At 37.8% G+C, this 20081-nt stretch overlaps 1 long non-coding RNA gene across 1 annotated transcript in view; it reads right to left on the reverse strand.

Annotated features, from left to right (window-relative positions):
• LOC116567915 overlaps positions 1-20081 on the reverse strand; it is a 93884-nt gene that overhangs the window by 36352 nt on the left and 37451 nt on the right. Inside the window, exon 2 of the long non-coding RNA XR_004276424.1 lies at positions 13725-13849. This is a non-coding gene — a long non-coding RNA (uncharacterized LOC116567915). The remainder of the gene's footprint in view (positions 1-13724; positions 13850-20081) is intronic.

Consider the following 20081-nt stretch of genomic DNA (forward strand, 5'->3'; position numbering starts at 1 on the left):
TACAACTTTTTTCTCTCTTTTTTCAACTCCCCATTTTGTGTTTCTTGAAGTCATCTCCCAAGTAATCTATGTCCTCTCATTACTAGTATAACTCCCCATAATTATTTTTTTATCTGTAATGTTCAAATTACCACCTCAAGCACAGGGCTGGGTACATAATTTCTGGCACCCATTGCAAAATGAAAACATAAAGCCCCTTGTTCAAAAAGCAAGGAAAAAAAAATGCTCCTAAAGGTCCTAAATGTAAAACCTCCTCTTCTGCTATTTCTCTTTTAATCTGTCAAGGTGTTTTTTTAATCTGCTTTCTAATTTTGCAGAATGCAGATACCCAATGCTACCAGAGAGCTCTCTCTAGGACTCTGCATGTCCACTCATAGTCCACTGATTGCTGGATTCCTCCTCTCAGTAGTCACTGATATGCTATACCCTGGCCAGTGGCAGAGAAGTCAAGCTCCCTTCCCCAAGGCATAGCTGCCCCAACTCATAGTTGGAAGGAAATTACCAAGGAATTACAACCTCTGCAATGGGATGTGTGGGGTATCTGGATTGTGGGTGAGCTAGAGGTGAGCTAGAGGCTCACTCCCACCAAGTTACCCATCAAGTGTGCCATGGTGGTGTTGTAAGCCCTGGATGGGCACAGCCATGCCCAGCTAGCTCTGAAGTGCCATGGGACAGACATAGCCAGCCTTGGAGTTCCTCAAACTCCTCAAACTCCTGCCCTGTTCTCGACCAGGGGTGGAAGGCAGCAGCAATGATTAGATGGGTAAAGGTAAGGGGAGTCCAGGGCCTGGGACATCAGGGGCAGGAGGTGGAAGCTGTCATGGGAGGAGGGGAGTAAACAACGGGGAGGAAGGGGCCAGGAGGGGCACAGGTACTAGGGGTTGATGAAGCAGTTATCACTGAAACTCTCCTAGAAAGATAGAGGGTAGGAGATTAAGTAGGAGGTGGGGTTGGATGTGAGTTGAGGCTTGAAGCTACTGGTGCATGTTCTATTGTGTCATTGGACTTCACTCACAAAACACAAATTCAAAAATTAAATTATTAAGAATTTCATGAAGGTGACCAAAGAGCATTAAATGCCTACCCTCTGAGTAGGAGCCCCTATAGTGACAGCACTAGTCCTAAATCCATGAAACCAGCCCCACTGAGCACAAATCCTTGACCTCATTCTCCCCTAAAACTGCATTCCTTTCTTTCTCAATCCTATCACACTGGACACATCCTTCACCCTGCAAATCTCTTACGTTAAATGTTTTGCATTTCCCACTTTCCAGTGGGTTTTAAAGAAAACATACACATATTATTTAGCTTACATGACCCACTTCCAAATTACTCTTATATCACTTTCCCTCTTTTCAAGTACATGGACCTCTCTTATAATACAGAATTCCATTCTAACTCTAAATGTCTACTAATTTTAAGGTCCTTAAGGGATATGGGTACTGTATTTATAATTTTTTTCTCTATACATCTCCTGACATTATTCTTAGTGCTTCTGAGATACCCGATGGCATCATTATAAAGCTAGATTTCTATGTCAACTATATTTCCATCGAATACCTTCTTCGGTTCACAGCCAGGTCCCGAGGCCAACAATTAAAGCAATGCTCCCATGATCATTCCTATTCTGTTTAAGGTCCTGGACCTGGTCCCTATCATATGCGGGCAGCTCTCATATGGTAGCTCTCTGGGTACTCACCATCAAGAGGACCCTACATTAGCCAACACCGGCTGCACATCTAGGATCGGGAAAGCAGGGTTATTCTGAAAAAGAACAGTCAGTAGGTTTGGAAACCTAGGGAGGATTTTAAAAGGTAGAATTTTATCTGGGTCTTCAAAACAAATCCTCTACCAAAAGATCAAATTCTAAGGAATTTCATAATTCATAATATATAACTCCCATTTTCACTACTAAACAAGGTTGGAGGCAAACACAAAACTGTGCAGACTAGACATACTGCAAGTTTGTAGTTGATTAATACTTGGCAATACTTTTTTTTTTTTTTTTTTTTTTTTAAGAGAGAGCATGCACAAGTAGGGGGTGAGGGGCATAGAGAGAGGGAGAGCAGATTCCCTCTGAAGGGAATCTCAAGATTCCTCAAGAAGATTCCTCCCCACAAGATTGGAGCTCAATGTGGCTCCAGGACCTTGAGATCATGACCTGGGCCAAAATCAAGAGTCAGATACTTACCTGACTGAGCCACCCAGGCACCCCAATACTTGGCAAGACTTTTGCTTATCTGCAAGAGATTCCTTATCCCCAGGTTTTTCCAACCTTTTGTACTCTCATTTCAAATCTCTCCTCTCTCACTTTGCCTAAATAACTACGTGTCCTCCTTTCTGAATCACCTCATTCATCAGCCCACAGAAATCTCCCCTAACATTCATAGGCTAATCATGTCAACTGCCAGTCTGGATTGGACTGGCTGCTTTTTTTAAGACTGTCAATCACTCACTGGGTATGTGTCTACTCTAATGGTCAATACCGTTTGTTAAATGCACACATTTCCTTAACTCAATTATCTCTATCCTCATTTAAAAAATGAATAATTTTGCTCCCAACTTTACTAAGAGTGAGTCCAGGTGACTGAAGGTGCCTAGCTCTGTCCTGCAAGTTCAACTTTTGCTATCTTTAACTGACTTCTCTTCTTCCAGTCTGCAATCTCCTACCCCTTGTCAAGTGAAGAGCAAGTAACCAACCCATCGTCTAGCCCTACAGGAAAGATCAAATTAAAATTGGCTACTACAGATTATAAACTCATCTTTAATCCATTAGGCAGAGGACTGACGTTCATCTCACCTATCGGGAAAAAATTAAATTAAAAATGATTTCATATTATTTAAAAAATTCAGTAATATACCTTTGATGTAAAGAGTTCTAGCACATTCTCGAAGGCATCTTGAATGACACATACTGAGATCTTATTGGTTGATTTAGAAATTCTTCACAAATACCTAAGTATATACATGACTATAGTTAGTGAAATACTGTAACTACTTGGATGCTTTTTGCAGGATCTCTTTCTAGAGTAAATGGGATATTATCTAAAATTCTTTTCCTACTTATTTTGCTCATGTAGCCTACCATTGGGGAACATAGGTAAGAGACGGTGTATGTAACTATTTTGATCATCAAAAGAACAGTGTAAACTTATGGTAAAATTTTTTTCTTTTATCTTTATATATTCCCTGAAGTGAAATGCTAGAGGTGATAAAGTGAGAGAGAAAGAAACTTGGTAATAATAGGAACTCAGCAGACAGCAAAGTTCACACTTTTCCACCTTCATGTTCTAGCACTTTTAGCCTGAGCTGTTAACTGTTCTTACAGCTTAACTCTTTCGTGCCATTAAAAAAAAAAAAAAAAAAAAAAAAAAGGTAATATATGCCCATGGAAAATAATTATCATTATAATCATTATATTTATAGAGCAAGAAAGACTTACAGTTACAAAGTTTTTCTTGTTTTTTGTTAATGAAAATAAATTTTAAAATTCACATACCCCTTTTTTGCTAATATAGTAGTGTGCAAAATGTTTGGAAGTAACTTAAATATTTTTCTTTAAGAGGTGCTAGAAAGATGAATTATGCACACGTCCCTCTTAAATTAACACCATGAAGACTAGAAAAATAACTTTTTTCATAGTATGAACAACTTTTTCAATCTTGGAAATAACGTTCAGAAAGCTGGACATATTTTCTTTGAATAGGAAACAAAACTTCTTTAAAAAGCAGCTTTGATATTGTCAGTGGCTACTTAACGTCTTCATTCTCCTCAAAAGAACCAAACATTTTCTCATTCTGTCTCCTTCCTTCACATCTGACTTTCTTCCCTCTACAGAAGACAGCAGTTAGGACCACTGGAGATCTGCTTTCCTTTATCTGGTCTGCAGAAATGAGTCTGGAGTCTTCACAATCACAGCTTCACACAATGCCAAAGTCAAGGCCCTTCCAGATGGCTGACTGAAGTGGTTTTAGGAAAGACTGGGAAGAAAATTAAGGGCAGTGCTGCAAATTATATAATAGAAGCCTAGAATTTAAGCATATACATTTTCATATTTAGCACCTCTTGAAAGGAAATTTTTATAATAGAACTGCTTTATATTTAGATCTGTATCTTCCTTGGTTGCCTTGTCTTGTTCCATCCTCTGAGAATACTCTATAAATAATAGTGATACAAAAGCCTCAGCATCTTTTGCAGAAGGTAAATGTTCTCTGTATACAAAGCTGTTGTTGCAACTGCCTCATCCTTACTAGAACTTTTACTGTGCCTATTTTTAATGTGTCCTTGTCTTGTGACTTCTGTAATAAAAAGCAGAGGAAAATAGGGATAATTTCTGTAAACATAAAACCCAAGTTGCTGGCTCATTCATCTTTGAATGTCTGGCACATAGTAGGTGATCAATAAATATTTACTAAATAAAGAGGGCTATCATGCTCTGACAAGGTTAAGACTATGGTCTTCTCATTATAGTGTGTTAGGTAATTAGGTTTAAAAACAGATATACCACATTTCTTATTTTACTCTTTTTGATGCTGTCTTATTATTATTGCTATTATCAACGTGCTTATCTATTCCAAAGTAATAGAATGCATTCTCAGTTTCATTCACATACATTCTCACAGAACAATTAACTAATTTAGTTATCTCACAAATACTTAAGTGAGAATCTGCTAAATAAAATGCATGGGGAACATAGCCCAGCCTTTAAAGAGCTTACAGTTCTAGAGGAAAGGAGGTGAATTAAACCATCACCTAACGTATTTTAGTCATAAGTTTTATGAAGGAAAAGTTCAGGTGTTATGAGGGCATTAAATGGGAGAAAATTGCTTTGGCCTTAATATTCTGATTGAATAGAAGCCACATTCATGGACGATATTTACCATTTGATTCACTTTGTACATTTGGGGGTTCAACTTGCTTAAAATACATTTCTGATAACTTTACAGCTCATTCCAGTTGAGGCATTCTTAATCAATTCATACTATTAGTCATAGTATGACTATTAGTTACTATTCAATGGCCATGTGTATATTGTTTTGAATATTTTACAGTAATTAAAGTCATCAGCTATGGTCTTGTCATTTGAAAAGTAAAACCAACTCTGACCATAGCAAAGATGCTCAGTGTTCTTTGTAGCACCCAAGTTAGTCTAGTTACAGATAAGAAAATCTGATTGTTCTCTAACTACCAACCAACTATAAAATGTTCTCTCCCAGAAGGTCAGGTTCTTGACTGATATTTAATCTGGAATCTGGCAAGGTTTCCCCAAATCTTTCTCTCCACTCATGTGTGAGAAAGCGAAGTTTTAGAAAGGCCTAACCTGTTATCTGCTAAAATGGAATTGCTGGTTGCACAATGTCACACGTACTTACTATAAGCAGAGTTTTATTACTTTTATAGCACCTCATGTAGCTTTTAGGATATTTGAAAGTGTGTGCCTTTAAATGACTATCAAGTACTTCTTTCCAAAGAAGAGCTTTTTCAGAACAGCTAAAGAGGAAAAGTTCCCCAGGAATGTCAATTTACATTGTATCTCTTTTACCCACATGTTTTTCCTTCTGTGGAAAACCAGGTCATCATTTAAGAGTTTAATAACTGGACTGCAATCTTCCATCACATTGTTAAAAGACTGCTTCTCCTGGTTTACAAATTCTACAAATATCTTACAACCATACTGTAGAAGAGTGGTTTAAATTCTTCATATACCTTCATGATAAGATAGTAGCCACTGATTACTGAAATTCATACATCTACTATATGACTCTAAAAATTACATAAAAATGCAAAAAATATAAGGGGTTTCAAGAAGTCTATTTCCATTCATTATACTCTTTTTTGCCGGAGAAAAGCCATAGTTAAAACGTGGTATATGCCACTTCAGGCTTCTAGCCTTCTCTGTGTGAGCCTCTGGACTGTGAACTTCTAAGCCTTTCTCAGTTTATCTCTTCCTACCTCCTTAGGGGACAAGATGCTAGGGTGGGATGGAGGGTGGGATGCGGCTGGTCACTTTCCTTCTCCCAGGTCAGTTAGGCTCTGATAATACTTTAGCAGGTTAAGTTTTGGTTAACAAGTTCTCCCTGAGGGCAGGCCTCGTTAAGAACTCAGTACTCAGGGCGCCTGGGTGGCTCAGTGGGTTAAGCCTGTGCCTTCGGCTCAGGTCATGATCTCGGGGTCCTGGGATCAAGTCCCGCATCGGGCTCTCTGCTCAGCAGGGAGTCTGCTTCCCCCTCTCTCTCTGCCTGCCTCTCTGCCTACTTGTGATTTCTGTCAAATAAATAAATAAAATCTTAAAAAAAAAAAAAAAAAAAAAGAACTCAGTACTCTAGGGGCACCTGACTCAGTGGGTTAAGCCTCTGCCTTCAATTCAGTCATGGTCTCAAGGTTCTGGGATTGAGCCCCACATTGGGCTCTGTGCTTGGCAGGGAGCCTGCCCCCCTCCCCACCGCCTGCTGCTCTGCCTACTTGTGATCTCTCTCTCTCTCTGTGTCAAATGAATAAATAAAATCTTAAAAAAAAAAAAAAAAAGAACTCAGTACTCTATATGGTAATGGCACAAAAGTCGATACCTAGATCAAAAGAACAGAACAGAAATAAAACCACCATTATATCTTCAATTAATCTTCAACAAAGTAGGCTAGTACACGGGAAAAAGACAGTCTCTTCAACAAATGATGGGAAAACTGGAGGCTACAACCAAAAGAATGAAACTGGACCACTTTTTTTTTACCATACACAAAAAATACACTCAAAATGGATTATGAACCTAAATGTGAGACCTGAAACCATAAAAATGCTAGAAGAAAAAAAAAATCCTAGAAGAGAGAACAGGCAGTAATTTCTCTGACATTGGCCATAACAACATTTTTCTACATATGTCTCCTGAGGCAAAGGAAACAAAAGCAAAAAAAAAACCACTGGGACTGCATCAAAATAAAAAGCTGCACAGTGAAGGAAATAATCCACAAAACTAAAAGGCAGCCTAAGGAATGGGAGAAGATATTTACAAATGACATATCCAATAAAGGGTTAATTCCAAATATATAAAGAACCTCTATAACTCAACACCAAAACCACACGTAACCCAATTAAAAAATGGGCAGAAGACCTACCATATATTTATCCAAAGAAGACATATAGATGGCCAAAAGACACATAAAAAGATGCTCAATATCACTAATCACTAAAGAAACACAAATACATAGACTATTACTTAGCCATAAATAAGAATAAAATCTTGCCATTTCAACAACATGAATAGAACAAGGGAACATAATGCTAAGTGAAATAAGTCAGTCAGAGAAAGACAAATACTATATGATTTCATGGAATCTGAGAAACAAAACAAATGAACAAAGAAGGAAAAAAAGAGACAAACTAAAATGCACTCTTAACTCAGGAGCATAATCACCTGGAGGGGAGGTGAAGGGGGAAATGGGTGAAACAGATAAAGGCGACTAATAGCACTCTTATCTTTTTTTTTTTTTTTAAAGATTTTATTTATTTATTTGACAGAGAGAGATCACAGTAGGAGAGAGGAAGGGAAGAAATCACAGAGAGAGGAAGGGAAGCAGGCCCCCCCGCCGAGCACAGAGTTCGATGCGGGACTGGATCCCAGGACCCTGAGATCATGACCCGAGCCGAAGGCAGCGGTTTAACCCACTGAGCCACCCAGGCGCCCCGAGCACTCTTATCTTTTTTTTTTTTTTTTTTTTTCTCTTATCTTAAAGAGCACGGAGTAATATATGGAAGTGTTGAACCACTATATTGCACACCGGAAACTAATATAACGCTGTATGTTAACTACATTGGAATCAAAATAAACTTAAAAGAAAAAAAAAAAAGAAAAGAAAAGAACTTCGTACTCTGGACTAGAGGCATCCCCAGCTTTTTGAAAGTTCATATCATACCACTTTATGAAAGACCTACATTAGTACCTGTTTTCATTAACTGAAGGAAATTTGTTGAGGGTTTTCACTTTTGTGGGAAAAAAAAAAAAGTAAAAATAGCATTTGGCACCTGTTCAGTATAAGATACCCTGAACAATGAGAGTGGCCCTGCCAAGCTCCTTGCCCAGGAAACCTCACTAAGCATCTCTGCATCTAGCCACCATAGCTTTGAATTGTGTCCATGAGCATCTGTGCTTTATTTTGAATTATTTTGTGCATTTATTAACAAGATGGGGTGGGAGGTTAAAAAAAAAAAAGGAGCTCTTATAAGATAAAGAATAAAGTATGGAGAATAGACAAATGGAAAATATCTAATGGGCTGGGGCCACACAGTCAACCTGGTTTGGATTGAGAAAGCCCAGAGTTGGTTCTGCATTTGGGGATTGGCTGACTGGATAGTCCACATTTCTGGTCAAGTGGTAAAATATGATTTATTTAAGTTTCAGTTTAACACAGTACCCTGGGCAGAAGTGGCTCCATCTTGGAGCCACTTTTAACACACTCTAACAACGTGTAAAAATCTGAACAGACTTTGAAATTAACAACTTTTTTAGGACCCATAAGAGAGAGGTAGACACAGGGCCAACCACTGGCCTGCAGACAGGGGAGACAAACAGATGAATATAAAAAGTTATGGATTCTCAGAGGAGAAATGACCATAGGAACCAGTGTTGACCTGTAATAGATAAGTTGCTGGTAAAGGAAACCAGAGTATGTCACCCCAAAATATGCCTCTGACATTAAAATTATTTTGAGAAGAAGGTAATTAAGAATCCAGAAAAAGTTCCTCCTTTTGTGCTAAAGGCAGGGTATAAGTTCTCCTTTTCCTGGAGACAGAGTCCTCTCAACCCAGAGAAATAAGTAAAGAAAACTTTACTGCATTAATACCCTCCTATATAATTACCTTCCCACAGTCTGCCACCCTTTTGAAGCCTAAAACTGCTTTCCTTTGTCTTGTCATTTCTTCACAAATTTACATTCTTTGCTGAAGATTCTAGATAAGCTAGACTACCAAACTCCATTTGGAGCTACTTTTCTTTTCTTTTTTTTTTTTTTTTTTTTAAAGATTTTATTTATTTATTTGACAGAGAGAGATCACAAGTAGGCAGAGAGGCAGGCAGAGAGAGAGGAGGAAGCAGGCTCCCTGCTGAGCAGAGAGCCCGATGCGGGACTCGATCCCAGGACCCTGAGATCATGACCTGAGCCGAAGGCAGCGGCTTAACCCACTGAGCCACCCAGGCGCCCCTGGAGCTACTTTTCATTTAGGTTTCTTTCACATGACACACACTGCATGCATTTTTCTCTTATTGATGTCTTTTTGTTAGAGTCCCAGCTGAAAACCTAAGAAGTAAAGTTTTGTCTCCCCTACCACGGAAGCTCAGTGCTGTCAAAAAACAAACTGCGCACTGAACAAAACAAAGCAGAGAGATGAGCTTTTTACAAGGGCTTTGACCTGCAAGCCAACGGGAGCAATGAGTTCTGAGTTGCTTACAAACTAACTGTAATTAAATATTTTTTATCAGCCAAAGTCCCCGCGTGCATAACCCAAACAATATAATTTCCGGTTTTCTCTTTGCATTCATAAAAATGTATAAACATAGCTTTAGCCACAAGGATCCAATTACTAGTATCTATGAGTCTATCCTTTAACTTCACAATATTATCTCCCCAGAATATTGAGTATAGGCTGACACTATTCTCTCAGCTATGTAATTCACCATAGTGTTGACATCAATGATATAGTAATTATGTTATTAATGGACATTTGTGTTGTGAGATCATCCCTTTATATTCCTGAAATAGCTGACCATGTTTTTTAATGGTAACCAAACAAAATAGAAATGCCCTCTGCTGGGATGCTGACGCTGGGTGGAAAGGTCTTTGTCTAATGTGTTATGTGAATTATACAATAGAACACATCTCAGTAGTTTTGCTGTAATGACCTTTTGCTAGAAGAAAGTTTTATAGTAAACTATCTATTTTGGCATTTAGTGACCAGGGCTTTAATTAGAGGTACTGCCTATATTATACAGCATGTGTGGTAAAAAGAAGTTCTACATACCCTTCCTCCCAAAAAACATCACTTTGCTTCACTTCTTTAGAAACAATCATTTTACCAAAATAATTTTCATTAGTTATAAACCCACTATCGGGAATAATTTAAATGTGAAATGAACCCAAACTCACAGTAGCTTAGAATATACATTCCTGAGAACAAGGCAGATAACTGGAGAGAAAGGGATACATGTTTTTTGATGAAGGAAATTGGCAAATATTAATACCTTATTTCAAAATAAGGCATTTACTTCAGGGTAGCTAATTTTGGATATACTTGTTTTACTGTATTTTTTTCCTCACAGAACTTATTATGATTATCTGATATTCATCTTCTATTTAAGATTTTATTTATTTCTATGTCAGAGGGAGAGAGAGCGGACACAAGCAGGGGAGTGGCAAGCAGAGGGAGAAGCAGGTTCCCCGCTGAGCAGAGAGCCCGACCAATAAGGACTTGATCCTGGGATTCTGGGATCATGACCTGAGCCGAAGGCAGGCGGTTAACTTACTGAGCCAATAGCAGGCATCCCTGATATTCATCTTCTAAAAAAAACAACTTGATTTTACCTGTGGGCATGTCTAAATAGAAATATCAAACATTTTGTTCAAGTTTTATATATTTTAGTGTTGAATTTCAGCATAAGCAATTGATGTAATAAATTAAAGCTATTCTGATATAGCATATAGATTCCTCCTTGATGTGATATATGATTTTAGGACATTATACACCTAGGCCTCAAAGTGTCAAAATTAAATTTTACTATTTAATCAAGATGTAATGCTATGGAGAAGAGATAGGCAAAATTTTTCCTTAAAGGGCAGATAGATAATAATAATAAAAAAAGTCTGCATTGAGTAATATAATACCTGTTGCAATGACTCAGTCCTACCACTGTAGGGTAAAAGCAAATATAGGAAATATATAAACATATGTGAATAGCTGTGTTTCAATAGACTTTATGCACAAGAACAGATGACAGGAAGGATTCGGCCATAGACCAAACTTCTCTGATGCCTGCTAGAGCTGAAAGTGAGACTGGGGGTTGCAAAATGGGTGTGTCTGGGTAGAAAGGCATTCTCATCCTAAAATCGAAGTTTCAGGTACATTCCTGAACTGAAATATTTTTACACAATTCTTTCTCTCTTGATTTTAAAATAAACAGTTCTAAAACACTGGCTTCAGATGATAGATAGCACTGGGCCTCAACAGAAATTTTATCTCTATGTTAATACTCTGTGCTGGACTTCATTTTTTTTTTTTTTTTTAGTTTATTTATTCATTTATTTATTTATTTGAGAAGGGGGAGAGAGCAAGCAGGAGGAGAGGCAGAGGGAGGGAGATAATCTACAAGCTGACTCCCTGGCTGAGCGAGGAGCCTGATGCAGGGACTCAATCCCAGGACCCTGAGATCATGACCTGAGATGAAACCAAGAGTTGGCCACTTAACCGACTGAGCTCTCCAGACGCCCCTGTGCAGGACTTCAAAATAACTGGTAAAAGACATATATATTATAATAATAAATAAAGAATAAAAGTAAAAAGTCAAGGAAGAAGTTATTCATTGGTCTCAGACTATTTTACTGAGCCTTGGGAGATAAGATATTCTGAGGTTAACAGTATATGCTGGTCTTCAACCAATTCCAATTCTACTCTCCAAGGGTGGAATATGAATATCCACCTACAACAGATTGTACCACACTCTTAGTAAAGATTATAGTTCTCTACCTCATTAACAACAGGCCAGGACATAGACTTGACTTAGCCTATGATATATGAATGCAAGTGTCATATGCCACTTCAGCGCATACAATGTATGATCTATTAGAAGCCTCTGCCATTGCTTTTTTCCTTCTGTATGAGAATCTTATGTCTCAGGTAGGACCTGCTTCTCTGGCCTACCTCCTAGAAAGAAGACATCGGGAGCAAAGTCCCAGTTGACCTACAGCCAGCACCTAATGAGAATAAGAAATGAACCTTAGTTGTAACTCACTAGGGTTTGCAAGATATTTCCTTCCATAGTATGACCTACTGAAAGATGACATAGAATCTGCTTACAGAAGTTGTTTGCTAGTCTAATACTAAAATGTGAGACTGACCTTAGAGCCCAGTAGGAAGCAACAAAGGCTAGAAAAATAGCAAACTATGCTATACATTTGGAGAGATTTTGATAAAACCATTCCTGCAAGTACTTGAAAGAAAGATAATTTACTAAGCAAGTCAGTGCCTTCAGGCAAAATTGTTGTGAAATGGACTGGTACTAATGTGTGCTGGTAACTGTTGGTTGTACTGACAATATACAATGAGAAAAGAGATAACTATGGAAAGGATTAGCTGGTTTACGACTGCAGAATAGGGAGAATGCAGAAATTTGGGGACTTACAGGATGAAAGAGGCAATTATTTCTCATATATAACTAGTAAAAGATAAAATTAAGAAGTGTTTTAAATGAAAAACAAATAAACAAACAATTTAATAGAACTTTTTGATGAATGACCAGGGGAGGGCTCAGTTTGTTAAGCATTTGCCCTCAGTTCAGGTCATGATCCCTGGGATCCTGGGTTCAGGTTCCATAATCAGCTCTTTACTCAGTGAGGAGTCTGCTTCTCCCTCTGCCTGCTGCTCCCTCTGTGCTCTCTTTTTCTCTCTCTCTCTCGTATATGTGCTCTCACTCTCTCACAAATAAATAAATAGAATCTTAAAAAACAGAGCTTTGAAATAGTTCTTTTCCTGTAATAACATCTATAAATGTTTTAAGGTACTAAACTACCTCAGGTTGACAAAATGACTCAAGAAAAAAAAAGCAACAAAGGTGTGGCTCTGTTATTTGAGGTTGAAAAGCTCATGGTATAGGCAAGATGTCTGGAGAGAGAGGCATAACTGTAAGGTAATTATGGATGTGGCTTTGCACACACTGCTGACTGGAAGCAAAGACATTAAAACAATGTTTCAAGAGAGTCATATTTCCAAAAGAGCTATTCACTTGGATAAAACACAATGTGATTGCTTGGGATTAAAAAAAAAAAAAAAAAGTTCTGAACTTCCTAACTTTTCCATGAGCAGGAAGCAGGGTAAGAGAACTGCTCAGCACTCTCCAATTGTTTCTTCATATATAGCCCCAAATTATAATGGTAAAGTGAAAACTACTCTAAGAATAAACAAAGAACCGTGTGGAATAAATAGGTGAGGAGCTACTCAAAGAACAGACTGGCTATCGCGAGAGAGAGTTTCTTTTTTCTTTTCTTTTCTTTTTTCTTTTTTTTTTAAGATTTTATTTATTTATTTATTTGACAGAGAGAGAGAGAGATCACATAGGCAGAGAGGCAGGGAGAAGCAGGTTTCCCACTGAGCAGAGAGCCCAATGCAGGGCTCAATCCCAGGACCCTGAGATCATGACTGGAGCTGAAGGCAGAGGCGTAACCCACTGAGCCACCCAGGGGCCCTCCAAGAGAGAATTTCTTAATACTGGTAAAGGAACATTTCCCACCTTATGGCTCCTTGCAACATTTATCCAAGTAGGTTTTTGGAATTGTTCTGGATGGAAGTCTGTATTATTATGAGATCCTAGGGTTTCAGCTTCTGTCATGACTGGATGGGTCTGTAGGGAGAATTTCAGCTGAGGGAGGGAGAAAACCCTCTGTCTGTGACCAAGAGGATAAATGATTTGTGACCGAGGTCATAGAGTTGTGCCCAATTACTTTCTGTTCCCCCAGTAACAGAATTACCTTTCTCCAACCTGTTTCACCAGCGTTTGGTATGGCCTTGATTGGGTTAAGGAAGTGTTAGTGGATGCCACTTCTGAGCAGGAGCATTTACAGCTGTCACGTGGGTCCATGGATGTCCCTTCTCCCTGCCATGAGATGCATGAAGCTCCTTTGGCATTTATTAAAAATAATAATAATAAAAAAATAAATAACAACAAAAATAAAGCCCATGTTGCAGTCAGCAGCATGCACTAAGCAACATCTCATGAGCATTTCCATTCTACTATGTCTAATACTGTAGATATAAAATACTGTGGCAATAAAAGAACTTTGTAAAATCTAACAAAATTTACCAATACTTAGTTTTATTAGAAGTTTAACTTTTTTTTTCTGCAAACTTAATATAAATGGTGTGATTTTTTTAAATCTAAGTTATACAATATTAAATCATCATATTAAAGGACATAATAAAACCCATGTTACTAAAGGAAACATTGAATGAGGCACAATTGAAAGTCTTAGAGCATGCTGGTTGATGGTTACGAAGAAAATGTCTTTGTTTGTTTGTCTCTGAGATCCAGGGTGCATAAAAAGACAATCACTTTTTTCTTTATATAATAGTTTGAAATTAAAGCTGCTCTATGAATCTGAATTATTGAATAATTAAACCTATTTAGAGTTCTGAAGGAAGGTAATGCTGACTAGTTAATTGGTGTGTTCGCCTTCTATTTAAAGCTTTGCCAGCCTTTCTCTTTAAGTATTCACATTAGAATGACTCTCAAGCTATCTAAACCTTGTTGTTGTTTTTACAATTGAAGAAATACATTTTTGGAGTGCATGTAGGAAAATAAAGCTTGATAAATTTAACCTGGACAATTGCATAAAATAGAATTGCTTGCACAATTTGCCTTTTCTATATAGTTTTAGATTGCAAATTACATCATGGCTTTTAAGTATTTAGAAACTAACCAAAAAGGTCTCTTTTTATATAAATATGACTTTAAAAAAAATCTGGGATAGAGGCTGTAAGCATAGCTGTTTCCAAAGTCTGCAATAAAGCCACAATTGGAAACTGTTAGCCCGTGTTAATATTCTATTTGTTCATGGCCTAACAAGAGCAGTCAAGTTTATTTATGGATGTGTCTCCATCTCTGCAGTTCAAGTATCTGCTTCTCATTCTTCCCTGCTATCATTAGCTCTTTTTCTGAAAGTTAATACTTTGTCAATATAGCACATTTTTAGAAACTAGGTTTAAAATCTGATCAAACTGGAAGTTGAAACAACACTAGAGCTCTCTTATAGAGGCATTTTCTTTTTTTTTTTTTTTTTTTTCAGAGGTTTATGCCTGGGGATTCTTACAAATAGATCCTTCTAGAACTTGAGGGAGCTGAAGCTAGTACTATATAAAGTATTTTTTATGTGTTGATTTCAAACCTCTTTCAGGTTGAAAACAGCTACTGAGGACACATTTGTTTAATTGTAAGTTCTTATAATTATTTACTTATCTTATGCCATTTGTGTCATGTTCTTGTCATTCCATCCTTTCCTTTCTTGAAAGGAAAGACCTTATTATGATTGTTATTACAAAGAAGGTAGAGTAACCTACCTTCCTTTTTCTCAGTTCACTGACAGATGATGAGCTAAAATGAAAATAAACATTTTTTTTTTCAGAAGATTCAATTTATTTCGGGGGATCATCAGTAATTTAGAATTGAGTAAACTTCTTTCAAATCTTCCTTCGAATCAGCAAATCACTATAAAACAGATAAAGTGAGGAGAAATATTTATTGAAACCATTTACCAAGTAATATTATAGTAAAAGTAGCCACATATTCTAGATTACATCTTAAAGTCATTACCCTGAAACTTTCCAGTTTATAAAAAAAGTTTAAAAATGTAAATAAGGCAAAGACTAAAAGGAAAAAAAGGCAGCATTGTTTCTGCCTTTCCAAAAAGTAGGTTCTGCACATTCAAGGTAAAACATATGGCAGCAAAATTATTTTTTTTCCAGCAATCACAGAGCCTTAACATCATAACCTTATTTTTAGTGGCTATGTCAAGGTTGGTAAATCTTGGAGTAGACATGTATTCTACATTATCTCCATCTTCCAAAAATACTCATGAAGTTTTCTTTTCAAATAAAGACAAAGTCAAATTATTCTTGGGGAGAGAAAAACACAACAAAACAAAAATAAACTTTAAAGAGTCTCAGGGTTATTGTCCTTTATAGAAAGAAGCCTGTCCCGAATGCGTATGGAGACAAGCCTGAGAAGCAGAATTCATTAAAAGCACATATGCCAGTTTCAAAGATTCATGCCTCTGAGGGGTTACAGAAAATAAATGTGAAAAAATTATTTTACCAGTTATGAACATAAAATAATGACATCACGTGAAGTTTACTGCTTCTAAATTTGATATTAAACTATATTTAGAGTCACTGAAAATAGGATTTTCAGGGATTGAAAATAATGGCCAATCCACCATGTTTTCTGTTTTCAGTTAGAAACAGTGGCCATTACAACTTTAATCAAAATACTTTAGAAATCCATTTCTAATAGTAATGAAACAGTTGCTCAAATACTTGAGTTACATGACTTCACTTCAGTTAAGGTATAATTGCAAAGTCATTCATAAGCTGCCTTTTACCGTCACTTATTTTCAGATTGATAGATATGATTCTGACATTTTTATACAGATTTTAAGCCCAAGTAAATCAACTGAATTTTTTTCTGATACACTTGCCCTATTTATATTTCACTTATTGAAACTTAAAACAACTGCTAGTTTATGTCTAATTAACCTATACGAATAAATGACATTACAGGAATGAAACCCACCAGCCTCATTGAGACCTTTTTTAAAATATGCACCTTACATTAGAGAAGATAAACCAGTGAAGTGCTAAGCAATAACAACAACAACAACAACAAATAAAAACCTGTGCATCTTATTTGCATAGAGACCAAGGGAACAACAGTCTTGGATCCGTTGATCAGAATATGCTGCCTTCCCTGTGGAGGTGGAGTAAAGCTTTGCAAAGTGGAACCCACAGCCAAATAACTGAATAAAACATATGGTTCAGGAACTCAATATATACTGAAGCTTTAACTTTAGTACATTGATTTTTAAGCTTCCTCTTCTAAACTTTGGTATAATCTGAGAATTCAAATTCAGAGTTCCTTTTCATTTAATTCTTTCTGGAGAAGGAGTGAGAATTGGTACTTTCGCTTACATTTTTCCCAGACTTTTCAGATCTAATTCTTCTGTCCTTCATGTTAAACATTAGTCCTTGAGGAGGGGGAAAGGTCTGTAAAACATGTAGCTTATCTGTCCTCATGTTATTTATAATAAAAGGATGAGAACAACCACTAGAATGCAGAATCAGAGACAAAGCCGACCGCCTCAGTTTCCTTCTTTATCCTTTATTAGCATGAATTGAAAGGTAGTTTGAAGAGGTTTTAATTTTTGGCTGTGTTAACATAAACCTTGGGACTCAAGCCCAAAATCTAGCATTAAGTGAAATACTAGTTCGTAGGGATATGATTAGCTGCTTCAAAAATAACATAACATAAAATAAAATAAATCTTCAATGTTCAAATTGGTTTGGCAAATGCTGCATGCTAATTTCCCTTCCTGGAGAATAGTGGTATTACTATTTTAAAGGTCTTGCGAAGTCCTTATGCAAGGAAATCAGAGGATCTCTCAGATAAGCATAACCACAACTTCTCAGGGGTGCGGCGGGGGGAGGGGGAGCAGTACTTGTTAAAAGCTTGAGGGTCTGCTATTCACTGTAGTATCATTTGGGCATTGCTACTCTGGAACAATGTAAACATAGGAGCTAAATCTGCTGTCCATCCACCTTTGGAGAGAATCAATATTAGACAATGCCTGGACCACAGTCATGTCTTCGGGATCATTTACTTTATGTTCTGAGCTTGACCTCCTGACATAAAGAAAAATAGTGAAAATTCTCCCCAAACTACACCCCCGATTTGGCCCCGCCACCTTGATTCATGGTCAAAGTTGGGGTGGGGATGAGGTAGGGAGAGGAAAGGACTCTAGGTGACAGATTGAATCACTGCAAATTCCTTGTTGCTATTAAATCAATAATAAACTATGCAGGCCTCCTTTCCCTTCTGTCTCTCTCTTCCTCTTGCTCTCCCTCCTTCCCTTCCCCCCACCCCTGCTCCCGTACGTCTAAAACATCTATAAAAATTACACTATTTGCCAAACTTTGTTGTAGTAAAATGTAAGAGCCAAAACAAATTCCTCTTTGTATGGGATTTTATATTCTAGTAAAGAAAACATTAATGAAATAACCTCAGTATTAAATGTGCCTTTAAGCTGAGTTTAAATTTATAAAGGTAGATAGGAGAATTTGACATTTTTGGACTTTGGATGGGAAGTGGTTAGCGACAGAAAGTAGTTAAATATCAGAGATATGGTTCCCTGAAGAACAACTTTTAAACTGAGATTAGAAGGACTGGTTGCTTTTATAATCTTAGTAACCACTTGAGAGTGAAAAACGAAAGTATAGATTAAACTTACTAAAAGCAGCTTTTCTTTTTTTTTAAAATTTTTATTTGTTTTTAAAAATTCTTTTCAGTGTTCCAGAATTCATTGCTTATGCACCACACCCAGTGCTCCATGCAATACGTGCCCTCGAAGCTTTTCTCTTATATACCTTGAATGAGTTATTTTTAATCAGGTAATCAATAATTTGTTAGTGGATCCAACTATGAGCTCAATACCAGGGGAGATACTGAAGGTGAATAAGACTTGGTCTCTGTTTCGAGAGTCTGCAAGTTAATGGAGGTGCTAAAATGGATATACATGAAATATACATTAGTGTTCATGGACACATTTGGGAACGCATATGAAAGAATTCTTAAATCCCTTGAAAAAATGCATTACCTCCATATCGGTTTATAATTTTGTATGTCCTCTTATAAACTTTAGCTATGTTGAAATTAAATGAATAATGGAATTCTTGAGGGAAAAAAAAAATCACACACGAGCTTCAGAAATCCTTAAGACGCTTTACTAAATCTTGTCGTTTGCAGTTGTTCAGGTTCTCATTTAAGCCTGACAGCTGCTTACTGATGGGGTATAACGCGATCACCAGACCTTTAAAATATTTTCTGAGAAAAAGCATACCTATGTACAGTTTCCTTAATGATGTATGTTGTACTGAAAGACCCGCGGATCCCCTTACCCAAGAATCCAACACTGCCACTGGATGCAAACAGCAAGAGGTTTATTGGGACGCAGGTACCGGCGGGCGGACAAGTCTAGAGAGGACTTGCGCGCCTGGCCTTTGTTCAGGGCCTTTTTATGGGGTTTGGGGAGGCAAAAGCGTACGTACAGAAGCAGAAGCATAGTTATTGGTTAAGTTGAATGTAAAGCATACCTGGTGCCTATTGATTGGTTTTGGGAGAGCCCGCGCGGGAAAGGGAAGTCAGGGTGGGGTTAAGCCTGCGTAATCCTGTGCTTGTAGCTGGGGGTCGGTTCTCTGGTATGTAACTTATCTTGAGCAAACATCCTTTGAGGTGGGGAGGAAGGGTGGGCGTATTGTTCAAACGACAGGAATTTGGCCTTGTGAGGCCCATCTCTCCGAAATGTCCTTGGGTTCTGGTTATCTCCCAGCCTGCTGCCGGCTGCTTGTCCTTAAAATTTTAACAGAAGCTACAGTTATAAGCCAAAGCTAAGCGGTTACAGAAAAGCAAGAGAGCAAGGTTAATTACGGGGGGGCTTTTCTAATGGGGGTCTTACATTCCCCCCTTTTTCTTGTTTATGGATAGAATCCTATATCCATTAGGTTTATTTACCCAATGGGTCAGTTAGCTTAACTGATTGATATTGCTGAGTTAATACCATGGCTAGAGCAAGGGAGATTCCTGTTCTGCAGGATTGCGATCCCTGCAAGTTAACTATTTGTCGTTTTATGGCGATCAGGGGTGCCTGAGGAATGCTACACATATGGAGGGGAGCGGGTGAAGAGGGGGTGCACGGCGCCAGCTTTTGCTTTGTCCTCAGCCAGCCTCCTGCTCCCTCATCATTCCCCCCTGAACAATTTTGACCCTTAAATCTTTAAGGTGGTTGAAGGTGGAAGGTCTCATCTTCTGTAACTTCTTCGTGCTGAATAGGGGCGTAGAGCTGTCCCTACCTGCTCGGGTCAATATTGATCAGGGTAGGAACGTATAGGGGAGTTACAAAAGGTAGAGGCAGCTGAATCCAGCGCTGACAGTGAAGAGGCGTCCTCGCGCGCAACAAGGATTGTCTGTCGTGGTGAAGTCATTGTAGCAATGGGAGTCTCGGCACCAAGTAGAGAAACATGGAATAAAGCAACATATTAAAGTTAATAAGGCGATAAGAATG

This window comes from Mustela erminea, chromosome 10, assembly GCF_009829155.1.
Source record: "Mustela erminea isolate mMusErm1 chromosome 10, mMusErm1.Pri, whole genome shotgun sequence".
In the NCBI taxonomy this organism is placed as follows: domain Eukaryota; kingdom Metazoa; phylum Chordata; class Mammalia; order Carnivora; family Mustelidae; genus Mustela; species Mustela erminea.